The sequence below is a fragment of the Haematobia irritans genome, chromosome 2 (assembly GCF_050003625.1).
Source record: "Haematobia irritans isolate KBUSLIRL chromosome 2, ASM5000362v1, whole genome shotgun sequence".
Taxonomy (NCBI): Eukaryota; Metazoa; Arthropoda; class Insecta; order Diptera; family Muscidae; genus Haematobia; species Haematobia irritans.
In genome coordinates, this window is record NC_134398.1 from 136,657,130 (window position 1) to 136,672,061 (window position 14,932).

At 33.5% G+C, this 14,932-nt stretch overlaps 1 long non-coding RNA gene across 1 annotated transcript; it reads right to left on the reverse strand.

Annotated features, from left to right (window-relative positions):
* Positions 1 to 220: 220 nt before the first annotated feature.
* On the reverse strand, positions 221 to 597 carry LOC142226607 (uncharacterized). The gene is made up of 2 exons (XR_012719714.1): positions 476 to 597; positions 221 to 413 (listed from the first exon to the last, which is right to left on the reverse strand). It is a non-coding gene; the product is annotated as an uncharacterized LOC142226607 (long non-coding RNA).
* Positions 598 to 14,932: the final 14,335 nt, after the last annotated feature.

Sequence of the window (14,932 nt, forward strand, 5' to 3'; positions counted from 1 at the left end):
CATTTTCCTATATTTATATACCACTATACTACAGAATGAAAAAATTTAACTAATTTGAATTCATATATGGAATGATTTTATTGGAATTTTTTCATTCATTTCGACAAATCTTACACATTTGTGGTAAAACTTTTACTTCATAATTAGAACTGCTTACCTTCGTTTTTAAATACAATTTTATTTATTTCTATAAGCAATTTTATCTTCAATAAAAGACATGTTTTATTAATATATTGAATATATTTATTAAGAATCAACAGCATCGAATCTCTTTGAAATATTAGTTTATTAATCCACTATTTCCAATTTCCGTGTGATATTATCAACTGTAAAACGCACTTTTTCTTCTTGTACTTTTCACTTTTAATAAGTTGCTGCCTAACGATTTTGTCCTCCTTTTACAATTTCAATACCTACAAATATAAAAAATCATAAAACATTTTTGTTGCAAAAGGTTAGCGTCACTGAATATTACCTGATAATTGAAGATTCCAAAATGAAGACAAATGAAAGGGTTGTTATTCTGCTGGTGTTTTCTTTCTTTATACACTATCACGAACATTGATAGATTTATTTAAAAAAACGAAAATTTTTTTCACTAATTTAAAATAACAAATATTTTATATATTTTATTTGTTATTTATTATATTATTTTACCATATTATTTTTTAACAATCTCTCCGTATACCAAAACAACGCGATTCCAACTAAAAAAACAACCGACGCGCAAATATATCGATTACACCCACGCGCAAACACATCGATTACGATGACAGGTATCGATTACAGGTAGACAATAGAAATTTAGGAAAATTTCCTATATTCTAACAAGTGTGTTTCCTTAAGTTTTGAAAGGATTGCATACTTCTTAGTACGAATGAACTAAAATATTTTTCTATGCCAAGTGTTGTTCGTATGTATGAAAAACTTTCCATTATAAAGGAAGTCGCAATTATCATTTTATAATAAATTTTACTAATTTTGAGGAAACTTGGTTTTAGTTCGGTTTTTATTTATTTTTACGAATGCTTTGTTATCGGTGAATAAAATTTTCTTTTTCAGTAGTAAATTCTTATACCCAGCGAAGAAAATAGTATGAGTAAAATTCCATGCCTTATTCTAGTTAATGAACTATTCCTAACTGCTTACAGTTTAGGATTTTTTTTACTGAAACGAGTAAATTTTATTATTTTTCACAAAAATTTACCTTAATGGAAATAAAATGGATAAACTATATTGATGAACAATTTTTCCTTTAGTTTCGAAGGCACTTTTTTCTGGGTGAACCCACGACACTTGGCATGCAAGTCGGACGTAGCAACCACTGCTCCACGGTGCCAAACTAAATGTTTGTTTTTGTTAAATAAACTTTGTTTATTCGGTTCGTGGGCGCCGCAAGCTATGCTATATAAATATAACTTATATGGATATTAATCTATTGATGACCATAACAGGTACATAGGTCAGTGGTTAGTGTGTTGGCTTACAAAGTGCATGGTCCGCGGTTCGATTCTCCGTCCAGGTGAAAGGTAAAAAAAATTTTAAAAATTTATAAAATCGTATAATTTCTTCTACATTGTTGGTATAACAGGAAAAGGTGTTAAGAACTAAAAAACCTCGTGGATGTGAGAAAGATGTGAGGGAATATGCAATTAGCAAGAAAACAATATTTTTTTGAGTTTGTCTTTATGAAATTGTTTTTACATCCTGGAAAAGAATAAATGTTTATCACAAAAAGTATATACTTTTCTTCCAAATACACTTCCTTACAGCGAAAAGCAAATGAGAAACGAACTTTGTTTGTCTAAAATTTCGTTTGGAAAGAATTATTTTTTTGCGTGCTGGTCCCTTAAAAATATTCATTTTAAAGAAGTCGCATTTCCAAATCAATTCCAAAATCCTTAAAAAATCTCAAAATATTTTGATTTAAGTCAACTTTTTTTGAGTGTATGACAATTGCAGTGTGGCAAACAATGGTAGACGTTTTTGCAAAAGACAGTCTAAACTACCCCAAGCACTCAAGGAATCAAATCAAAAGATCGGATTATATGTGAAGTCTATAAAATTAAACTGAAATCGATTTTTCGAAATGTTGCAAATAGAATTTATAAAAAAAAAATTCCATCGTCTATTGAAAAACTCTATGGAATCAAATTTGCGTAGATCACAAAAGTATAAAGTGTTTTAAAAATTTTGGTTTTACCGAACAAAATTTTTGCTACTTGGACTCCGACTTCAGCAAAATTCTTCAGATTTAAGACTCAACACATCAAGACTCCACAGTCTTGCTAAAGTTCCTTACTCTTTTAACATATACTTCCTTTTAGTGATACAGCCCAAATTTGATAGTATTCCAATTCAGTATACCAGCCATATAAGGCTGGTTTACGCTATCACATAGCCCCCTTTGTTTGTCGTAACTTCTTTTTTTCTCTTTGATTGCAGTTTCCATTAACCCATGCACTATACAATAAATATCACTTTATTTAAAATGGCCATTTCAATAAAATTCAATGTGATTGGGTTTATTTCGCTCTTTAGAGTTAAAATATCGTGAAACTTTGAACTATTTTTTATTGCTATTTAATGAATTCCCATAAGAAAAAAAATTTTAAATTTTGTATTCATATATGGAACAAACAATAAGTTAACAATGCTAACAATTCGTTCCCAATCCATTTCAATCATAAGTTTTTATCGCCTTCGTCATAACTCGTCCAATTGCGTATTTCTTTGTTTTATCTCTAGGATTTTTCCGCATCGATTAAGCTTTTCCATTAATCACCTTAAAAGTGATTTTAAAAGTCTTTTCTTCTTACTTCGAAATAAAGAAGAGGCAAAAAATCCTAAAACGTTGCGTTGTTTCCCTTTTATGTGTGTATGGTGTGTTGTTGGAAACATTAAACTTAAATACATTTAACACGGTTAATTACAAAAATTTTATTTTATACAGCTGTGCCCATCATGAGATCTCGCAACAAAAGATAGACTCGAAAATTCTATGCGACAGGCAAGACATTGTTTACGATCACCTTAGCTGTAGCTGAGGTGGTGGTCTAAGGAAGGGTGCCTTGCCACACCATGTCCCACGAAAATAAAAGGGGGAAACAATTTAAGAGTAAAAGTGAATGGGGTTTAGGGGGAGAATACATTACAGAAGATTTCATTGAATCATGATGACATACATGGATGTATAAATACATGGCGACGGCAGCGTATGACATTTTGGTCTCATAAATTAAGACTCCATTGTAATCTGGATCAGATTGGATAAAATACTACAAAGAGCACGAGACAAATATCTCCTTGAATGTGGTTTTATAATAGCTTGGATATTTCGATTTCGCTGATTGAAAATAGAACTAGGTGAAATATACGTCGATAATGGAAATTGATTATATAACTCCATTGTATATCCTTAAACCGTGGATATTGAGGGATACTGTAGAAGTTATATCAACTAATATATTTGTTATGACAACTATTTTTTTTTTATTTTTATACCCTCCATCATAGGATGGGGGGTATATTAACTTTGTCATTCCATTTGTAACACATTGAGATATTGCTCTGTTTAGATAATGTTCAGCGTATGGCGAGCTTATATCTCAGACGCATTTAGTAAGACAGGAACAGACTCCCTTAATGTCATACTGCATCTATTGCCTTTAGACATTTTGGCCAAACAGTCAGCTGCAACAACGGCTGTGCGGTTGCGCGAGCTATCGCTGTGGTCGGAAAAAATGTACGGTCACAGTTCGGTCCTCAAAGTAATGCCAGATGTGCCTAACGTAGTGGATTACACCCTGGCAAAACCACTTTTCGACAAAAAGTTTGAAACTCTAATTCCCAAACGTGAGGCGTGGTGTACACAGACCCCGGGGAATAAAAGATATATAGATTTCTATACTGATAGCTCCAAATTGAATGGACAAGTGGGGTTCGGAGTATATTCTAAAAATCTGGAAATTCGAATAGCGAAAAGATTACCTAATCACTGTAGTGTTTTTTCAGGCTGAAATATTGGCAATAAGAGAGGTGGTGAATTGGCTGAGAAGTAATGTTCTAACAAATTTTGGCATTAATATATACCCACACGCTCACAAAAAATCGCTTCTGTAACATATACTCCCAAACATATTTTGCTTCAAGCATATACATTTTTGGGTATTGCCCAAACATTTATATGTTTGATCTCTTCCAATATATAATATGTTTGAAAGCATATTGGTCTAAACAATATATGTTTGGGTAGTCTAAGTTCCAAACATTTTGTATTTTTGCATCCAAATTCAATAATGTTGTCTTCCAAAAAAACAATATGTTATTATGTGACCATATAATATGTTTGGAAGCATTTTGCACCCAAAAATATTATATGCTTAAAAAAATTCTCCAAAACAATATTGTGCCCAAAATTTTATTTATTTATTTATATATTTACAATCATAATGAATTATGAAAATAAACAGGTAATATAGGTGCTAACAACATAGGTTTTCGACCCGAATGCTCAAAATTTTGTTTCTGCCCAATTGTATATTCCCCGACATCTTTCTCACTTCCACGAGATTCTTTAGTTCTTAGCACCTTTTTCTGTAATACAAACATTGTAGAAGAAATTATTCAATTTTATGATTTTTTTTATTTTAATTTTACCTTTTGCCGGACGGGGACTCGAACAGCGGACCACACAGTTTGTAAGGATCAAAGAAGTAGCTGATTAATTGCCCAAGGAAAAATAAAATGTTAATTTTGTAATAACAAGCAACAACCACCAACTTAATTCAATATCGCTCCCTGTTAAATAGCGCTCCAAGCTACTAAACACATATATGTTTATAGGCTATTTCTAAATTAATATATGTTTGCATTCATGCATATTATATTTACAAACATTTTATGTCCCAAACATAATATGTTCTAACATATTAACATATATGTCCCAAACATGTTATGCTAGTTTATGAACATTATATGCTTGCACTCAAAAATATTGTGTTTAAAAATTTGTGTTCCAAACATATAATGTTTATAGCCAAACATATGAAAAACAGTCTTTTTCAACCGTGCAGACAGTCAACCTGCAATAAAATCCTTGGGTTCCTTAACTCGAAAACGGCCATAGACTGCCTCAAATCTCTCAACGAGATGGTTGAGCAGTACCATAGTACCATAGGAACATACCGGGGAACTGCGAAGCAGATGAGTTAGCAAGGCTAGGAACTACCTTGCATATTCCAGGGGAACTAGAATCTGTTGGTATGCCTCTGGCCACATGCAAGCTCTTACTGCGTGAGAAGGTTGTTATGATGGCCAATATTCGATGGGAGAATTGCAAGGGTTGTAACGACACCAAGCAAATATGGCCCCATTTAAACTTAAATCGCACACTAGATATGCTAGTGTTCTCAAGGCGTCAGATAGCACTCCTGATATCTGCTACAATGGGTCGCTGCCTGATAGGCGAATTTGCAAAAACTATTGGTGCGAAGTATAATGACTATTGTATAAGCTGTCATGATGTGGAGGAAAAAGAATCAATTAAACACCTCTTGTGTAAGTGTCCTGCTTTTTGTGTAAGGCGTAAGAGAATTTTAGGAGCATATAGCTTTAGATTACTGGCGGACCTGGAAAACGTTAACTTAAGCAGTTTGTTAATGTTTTTGGAGAAATCTGGTTGGTTTAACCAAAAGTAAATAATAGAGAGGTTCAGTGGTTAAAACTAGAAGTGCCCATAACATATGTAATAGGTACTTTTAGTTAAATGTAGTATCACAATGGACTGAATAGTCTAAGTGAGCCTGAAATTTAATCGGGCTGCCACTTTAACCTAACCTAACCTAAGACCTCATAAAGTATATATATTCTGGGTCGTGGAGAAATTCTGAGTCGATCTAAGCATGTCCGCCCGTCTGTTGAAATCACGCTAACTTCTGAAGGAAACTTGGCACAAGTAGATGTTATTGATGTAGGTCGGATGATATTGCAAATGGGCCATGTCGGTCCACTTTTACGTATAGCCCCCATATAAACGGACCCCCATATTTGACTTGCGGAGCCTTAGGTTAGGTTAGGTTATGTGGCAGCCCGATGTATCAGGCTCACTTAGACTATTCAGTCCATTGTGATACCACAGTGGTGAACTTCTCTCTTATCACTGAGTGCTGCCCGATTCCATGTTAAGCTCAATGACAAGGGACCTCCTTTTTATAGCCGAGTCCGAACGGCGTTCCACATTGCAGTGAAACCACTTAGAGAAGCTTTGAAACCCTCAGAAATGTCACCAGCATTACTGAGGTGGGATAATCCACCGCTGAAAAACTTTTTGGTGTTCGGTCGTAGCAGGAATCGAACCCACGACCTTGTGTATGCAAGGCGGGCATGCTAACCATTGCACCACGGTGGCTCCGGAGCCTTAAAGAGAAACAAATTTCATCAGTTCCTGCTGAAATTTGGTACATGGTGCTGGTATATGGTCTCTAACCATCAAACAAAAATTGGTCCACTTCGGTCCATAATTATATATAGCCCCCATATAAACCGATCCCCAGATTTGGCTTGCGGAGCCTCAAAGAGAAGAAAATTTCATGTCAGAATTGGTCCGTGTCGGTCCATAATCATATGTAACCCCAAATAAACCCTTCTCCAAATTTGACCTACGGAGCCTCTTGGACGAGCAAAATTCATCCGATCCGGTTCAAATTTGGAACGTGGTGTTAGTATAGGGTCTCTAACAACCATGCCAGAATTGGTCCGTGTCAATCCATAATTATATATAGCCCCCATATAAACCGTTCTCCAGATTTGACCTACGGAGCCTTTTGGAGTAGCAAAATTCATCCGATCCGATTCAAATTTGGAACCTGATGTTAGTATATGGCCGCTAACAACCATACCAAAATTGGTCCATATCGGTCTATAGTTAGGTTAGGTTAAAATGGCAGCCAAATTAAGTTTCAGACTCACTTAGACTATTCAGTCCATTGTTATATATAGCCGGTCCCCAATCCCACAAAAATTGTTCCATATCGGTTCATAATCATGGTTGCCACTCGAGCCAAAAATAATCTACCAAAGTTTTATTTCTATAGAAAATGTTGTCAAAATTTTATTTCTTTAGAAAATTTTGTTAAATTTTTATTTCTTTAGAAAATTTTGTTAAAATTTCATTTCTATAGAAAATTTTGTCAAAATTTTATTTTCACAGTAAATTTTGTCAAAATTTTATTTCTATAGAAAATTTTGTAAAAAATTTATTTCTATAAAAATTTTTGTTAAAATTTCATTCTATAGATTTTTTTTTTCCAAATTTTATTTTTACAGTAAATTTTGTCAAAATTTTATTTCTATATAAAATTTTGGTCAACATTTTATTTCTATAAAATTTTTTGTCAAAATTTTATTTCTATAGAAAATTTTGTTAAAATTATATTTCTATAGAAAAATTTGTCAAAATTGTTTCTACGTCAAAAAGTTTCTACGCAATCCATGGTGGAGGATACATAAGCTTCGGCCTAGCCGAACTTACCTAACCTAACCTAGTTAAAATTTTCTGAAATAAACCTAAATTTTCTTTCATGGTGGATTCACGTTTTTTTTGTACATTTTTTGATAGTTGACTGGAATGTTCCAAAAACTCATTTGGCTGTTTTCGAATAGTCTTAGAGATACAGTTTTTACTCACAAATCGAGGAACAATGGAGTTTTTTTGTTTCATGCTTTCTCGATGTAAGAAATTCTCACTACACGGACGAAAAAGACTGTTTGTCATATGTTTGGGTGTAAAAATTATATGTGTGGAACTCAAATTTTTTAATACAATATATTTAGTGCAAGTACATAAATTAGCATAACATGTTTGGGACATTTATGTTAATATGTTAGAACATATTATGTTTGGGACATAAAATGTTTGTAAATATAATATGCTTAGATGCAATCATATATTAATTTGAAAATAGCCTATAAACATATATGTGTTTAGAAAGAGGGACCTAGAGAGTATGCTGCAAGTAAAATAATGGAAGTAACCAATTGGTGCCTTAAAAATATATCCACACAAAGAAAATTTCATTAAATTTTTTTACTACCAATGTATGGTCTAAGGTGAAACATAATATGTTTGAACAATACATATAATAGATTGTTTGCACCAATCCTTAAAATATAATTATGCTTGAAGCAAAATGTGTTTGGGGTATATGTTACAGAAGCGTTTTTTTTTTTGAGTAGATTATTTTTTGGGATCGGCTATATATAACTATAGACCTATATGGACCAATTTTGGCATGGTTGTTAGCGGGCATATACTAGCGCAATGTACCAACTTTCAACCAGATCGGATGAATTTTGCTTATAAAAAAAAAAAAATGAATATTCAATAAATTGAATTATGACACAAGTCTATATAGTGATACATAACATAAAGAAATCGGTTTATGAAAATCTAGACCGAAAATATGGATGCTAATTTGCATATTTCTTTAGGGATCCGAGCAATTCGTATGAATCGTGGCAAAAAATGTTATACACAGAAAAAAGTAAACTATGTTTGAACTAACTTGAATTCCAAAATTTGAAAATTGAACTAATTTGTATTCCGAAAATTGATCTAACTTGTATTCCAAATTTTGAGATTCATTAAATTAACGAAAATTTTCTGGCATTTTTGAAGTTATAACTACCATTTACGAAATGCATCCTTCTCCAAAGTCTTAGGCGTCGGATAATTTCAATTTTAACCACGCTGTAGTTCATTCTTTCTATTTTTAGAGAAGAGTACGAACAATTTCTTCTGGTTTAGTTAAAATTGAACGTATTTGTATGTCATTGCAATTTTACTGCCACTTAGTTCAACGTTGTGCAATGGTTAGCATGCCCGCCTTGCATACACTAGGTCGTGGGTTCGATTCCTGCTTCGACCGAACACCAAGAGATTTTCAGCGGTGGATTATCCCACCTCACACTGAAAAAACAGTGAACCCACCAGGAAGAAAATTTTCGGTTGATTTTAGAAAATTTTGAATATTTGTAGAAAATTTTACATAACAGTATTACAAACGTTGGCATCACACCGATGTCATAAAAATAAGTAAATCTTTTTCGACAAATACAAGAAAATTTATTAGACATAACTAAGTTTTTTCGCTTGTTAAAGAAAATTTTGTAGTTTGAAGAAAAAACTTGGAGTTCAAAATGGCAAGAATATCTTTAGTGACATACGAATGATGGACGTATTTTTGGTAAAATTTACAAATTTAAAGAAATACTGAACTATTTTGTGGAAGACATCTTTATGCTTCAATTGTGTATATTTTTTCCTCGGTTTTAGTTAATTTAACTAACGTACACAAAAAAATTATTAGAGTGAAGGAAACTTTCTCCAAACATAATAATTCCATGAACTAAACTAAAGTTAAATTGGCTTTAGTGAAATAGAGAGTTCACTTTTTTTTGAGTGTAGTAATACTGGTGAGGTTTACAAAGCTTCTCTAAGTGGTTTCACTGCAATGTGGAACGCCGTTCGGACTCGGCTATAAAAAGGAGGTCCCCTGTCATTGAGCTTAACATAGAATCGGGCAGCACTCAGTGATAAGAGAGAAGTTCACCAATGTGGTATCACAATGGACTGAATAGTCTAAGTGAGCCTGATACAACGGGCTGCCACCTAACCTAACTAGGTTAGGTTAGGTGTAAAAGTGTTGAGACATACTTTGAATAAAGAAAAAAGCGTTGGGATGGGGAAATTTTCTTCTTTTAAAAATAAACTAAAACTAATTTTTTGCAATAAATATGAGTTAATTTTAGCAACTGACGATTTTCTGTGTACCTTTCGTGAAAATCAGACTAACCTAAGCAACCTAATCGCTAAAGAAGCCAAAGAGGAAGATCGATTGATATGTGAGTGCTATATCAAAAAGTTTTCCGGTGTGATCTATCTCCGAGCGTAACTTTCTACAAACTGACGGATATATCTATATCGTCTTAAAATAAAATTATTCAAAAGTTACAATATCATGATGGGCACTAAAATGAAGCGATTAAGCCCACCTCTAGGCTAATCTACTAGAATAATCTCCATTATAAGAATTTGTAGCGCTATCATAGTCAAACCCTATGGGTGGGTGATGGGGGTACAATAATTTTTCCATTCTATTTGTACTATCAGGTTGATATACTAAGACGATTTAACGATGTCCGTCTGTCTTTGCCTACACTGAAAAAAATATTGATAGCATATGAAGACAAAAAGCTGAAAAAGCGAAAACTTTAAATTTGCTTCCTAGAAGCAAGAATTGAGTCTTAAAAGCATCCTAACTTGTATTCTCCGCTTCTTTGGCTCGGAATCAATACCAAAATTTTTAAAGACAAAATCTTTGGAACCGGGCATGCTTTTTTTTCAGTGTACAATGATAAAATATCGTGCTGAAACTCGTCTTTTGTATTCATGCAGGTGAAGTTTGCAGATGGGCTATATCGGTCTATGTTTCGATATAACCCCCATATGAACCATTACGAGGTGATTTTTTTCGATGCTATTTGATAAAATTAATTGGTACAATAGCAAAATGATTTTTTTTATAAATTTAGGAAACTACATAAAGGGATTTTCAGTTCAGGTGCTGCCTTATATGCCACATTTTATTTATCTTTTATTGGTCGGATATAAAAACATGTTATAAAAATGCTAAGAAGTAAATATTTCCGAAAACAAAGGACTTTTCAAAGGCCATAAAATATGCAATTATTCCTAAAAAATGAAGGCACACCATGCTATTGCATGCTTTAGTAAAATCTAATCCATTGTTTTTTTCTGTTTTTTTTCCACTAAACATAATATCAATGTGCTAGATATTAAGCTCTATGTTATTTTACAGGTATTTCTGCATAGTAAATGACAAGTTTGAAAAATTTAGGCATTCATTGTTGGCATTAAAAATCTATAAAAATTTAAATTTTATTGCATTCTTTATATCTTTTTCGCCTATCAACAATTTTCTAGAATTTCCTCATAAAACTCAGCCACAACTGTCACAATAACATTAATTTTCAAATAAGTTTTCTTGGATTTCCATCCAAGATTCTTCTTCGTCTTCTGAGGGGGAAAAAGAAAAGCTTGACTAAAGTGTATCGAAAATATTTTGTGATGTTGGTTGGTATGGTGGGATCTGCCACACAAGTTGATGAAAATCAATCAGCAAAAAAATCAAAAGTTGACGAAATTATTTTCCCCCCTTATCAATGATAGAGAAGAGATTTCCCAAAATACCTGGCAATTTTACGACTTTGCACCATTGAAAAAGTTATAGAGCCAATATAAATTCACTATAAAATCTTCCAAGAGACATTGTCGACAATTAACTTTAGTCTTGGCGGCCCAAGTGTCTCCAGTGGATAGCATGTGTTCGTGGAGTCGAAAAGCCCACAAGGTTCCGTCTGGCCCTTTGTATATTCACAGCAGACTGCCCATAACCACAAGAGCAAGTGTTAGTGAAAATGTACTTTCCATTTCTTCTAAAACTATAAAATCATCATAAATTTTATATTTTCCAAAAATACTTTATCTACGCTATGAAATTTCCCTTAGTAATCCCCAAGGTGTTGTTGTAGACTTGAATTTAACTCGAAAACAATTGAAATAAGTTAATCATTCTCCCCCTTTTGAATTGGGGATGATAGGTAGGAGGAGTATGGGCGTCTATGCCATAAGTACCCTTCTTAGATTTGGCTGCTGCTGCTGATTATGATGAGGAAAATGGTGACATTAACACTTGTCTACCATAAGGTACAGGGATAGAGAGCGTCACTCGCAACATTTGGAAATGATGTTGAACACACATCACAAAACAACAAAGTAAAGAGTTCCGATGAATAATAGCATGCGACGAATCTATTTCAATACATAGGGGCCAGCTTTAATGTCGTAGGATTTTTTCCATAAGAGTTTTGAGAATCAATTTTTGGGCGTTGAAAACGATCGAAAGGGGGGAAACAAATACTAATTGGCTTTTATTCTATATTTCAATACTTATGTTTTCTTACATGATGTTAACATTGGTCTTTCTATTACGGGCTAAATCTATCAAATCAAATCATCATGAATGGATGATCAAGACAAGACACAACTATGGTTAAATTTAAAGAAAAGAAAATAAGTAAACTGAGTGCTCAGTAAAATAAAATAAAATAAAATAAAATAATGAGGAGACCTGCATGCAGAGAAGGAATATGATCACCTCAAACATGTTTCAAGAGCAAAATGTTATTTTTGTATGGTGACCATGTAACATGTTTGTCACTAAACTGTTATTTTCTCGTCAAATATAACCTGCTTGCCGAAATCAGATACATGATTTGCTAGAAAATAACGTGGTTGCGAAAACCATGTTACATGGTCACCACCCCAAAGATAACATTTTGCTCTTAAAACATGTTTGAGGTGATCATATTCCTTCTCTGGGTGTGGTCTGGGACCAATACGTCTCCATCCTCTTTTCTGTGAAAGGCCGCCCATTTTCTTCGAGTCCAATCCCTCGTTCAGTCGATCGCCAATCACGGTAGCCACTCGAACCAAAAATAATAATAATCTACCAAAATTTGGAGAAAATTTTACCAAACAATAAAAATTATTTTGCAATTTTTTATTTCTATAGTCGGGAGGTTCAAGTGTAGTTCACTTTGGGTTCAGTGAATTACATGAATGTATTCTGATAATTGGTTGATAGTTTTGTTGCAAGTAGAGGATGTTGATGAGGAATATGGTAATTCCGAAACAGCTGTACATCCAAACGTTTTGCAGTGTATAGCGCTTTGCCCAAAGAAAGTTGACAAGCATTCTTTTCCTCTGTTGGTTAAGCTACACACTGAAAAAAAAAAATTGTCGTGAGGCCAAAGATTTCATGTCGCTTATAATTGTCCCTATAATTAAGTGATTTGACTTAAAAATGGGTATCATAACATAAAAGAAAAAGTTTTGGGGTAAGGTCAACTTGACTTTAATAATTCAGAAAAATTCTTTAAAATTAATGAAATTGTCTTCAAATTTGTTGTCTTTTTGCATCTTGACTACAAAGCAAAAAATCGTTGAAATATAAGACATGGTTTTCAACACATTATTTTAAAGACGTTTTTACTTGATACATAGCATAATTTCTACTGGAAGTCGAGTCTGAATTTGGGAAATAACTCGTTTTTAAGGGACTTTGATGGCATATGAAGACACAAAGCTGAAAAAACGAAAAAATAATTTGTTTTTTGCTTCCTAGAAGCAAGTACACAAAACCCAAATTTAAAAGAGAATTGTGTCTTAAAAGTATCCTTTCTTGTATTCTCCGCTTCTTTGGCTCGGTATCAAAACCAAAATTGTTAAAGTAAAGACAAAATCTTTGGAACCGGGCATGCTTTTTTCAGTGCACTTGCAGTTTATTCAATGCATGGTTTTAAGCTGATACCAAAAACAACAATAATGATTGAAGAATAAACCAACAATAGCAAAACAAAAAAAATTATTTCTATAAATAATTTTGACAAAACTTTATTTGTATAAAAAAATTTTGCCAAAATTTTATTTTATAAAAAATTCTGTCAAAATTTTATTTCTACAGCACATTTTGTCATAATTTTATTCTATAGAAAATTTTGTAAAAATTTAAATTCTATAAACACCAGTATATACGGCCGTAATTTCGGCCAGACCGAATCTCATGTAGCCTCCACCTAGGCTTGCCAGATCCAATTTGTCAAAAAGCTTGACATTGACCAAAAATAAACTTGATTTTGAAAAAAAAAATACTTGACAAATAAAAACACTCATACAATTGGGTTTAATTTAATTTTGTTATACCCTCCACCATAGGATATTAACTTGTCATTCCGTTTGTAACACATCGAAATATTGCTCTAAGACCCCATAAAGTGTATATATTCTGGGTCGTGGTGAAATTCTGAGTCGATCTAAGCATGTCCGTCCGTCCGTCTGACTGTTGAAATCACGTTAACTTCCGAACGAAAGAAGCTTTCGACTTGAAACTTGGCACAAGTAGTTGTTATTGATGTAGGTCGAATGGTATTGCAAATGGGCCATATCGGTTCACTTTTACATATAGCCCCCATATAAACGGACCCCTAGATTTGGTTTACGGAGTGTCTAAGAGAAGTATCTTTCATCCGATCTGGCTGAAATTTGGTACATAGTGTTTGTATATGATCTCTAATAACCACGAAAAATTGGTTCACATCGGTCCATAATTGTATATAGCCCCCATATAAACCGATCCCCAGATTTGGCTTGCGGAGCCTCTAAGAGAAACAAATTTCATTCGATCCGGCTGAAATTTGGTACATGGTGTAAGTATATGGTCTCTAACCACCATGCAAAAATTGGTCTACATCGGTCCATAATTATATATAGCCCTCATATAAACCGATCCCCAGATTTGGCTTGCGGAGCATCAAAGAGAAGCAAATTTCATCCGATCCCGCTGAAATTTGGTACGTGATGTTGGTATATGGTCTCTAACAATTATACAAAAATTGGTCCACATCGGTCCATAATTATATATAGGCCCCATATAAACCGATCCCCGATTTTACCTACGGAGCCCCTTGAAGGAGTAAAATTCATCCGATCCGGTTGAAACTTAGTACGTGGTGTTATTATATGGTCTCTAACAACTATGCAAAATTTGGTCAATATCGGTTCGTAATTATATATAGCCCCATATAAACCGATCCCCAGATTTTACCTACGGAGCCTCTTGAAGGAACAAAATTCATTCGATCCGGTTGAAATTTGCTACATGTCGCTAGTGTATGGCCGAAAACAACCATGCCAAATTTGGTCCGTGTCGATCTATATTATATATAGTCCCCAAATAAACCGATCCCCAATCACAGAAAAATGACGATTGTCACTCGAGCCAAAAATAAT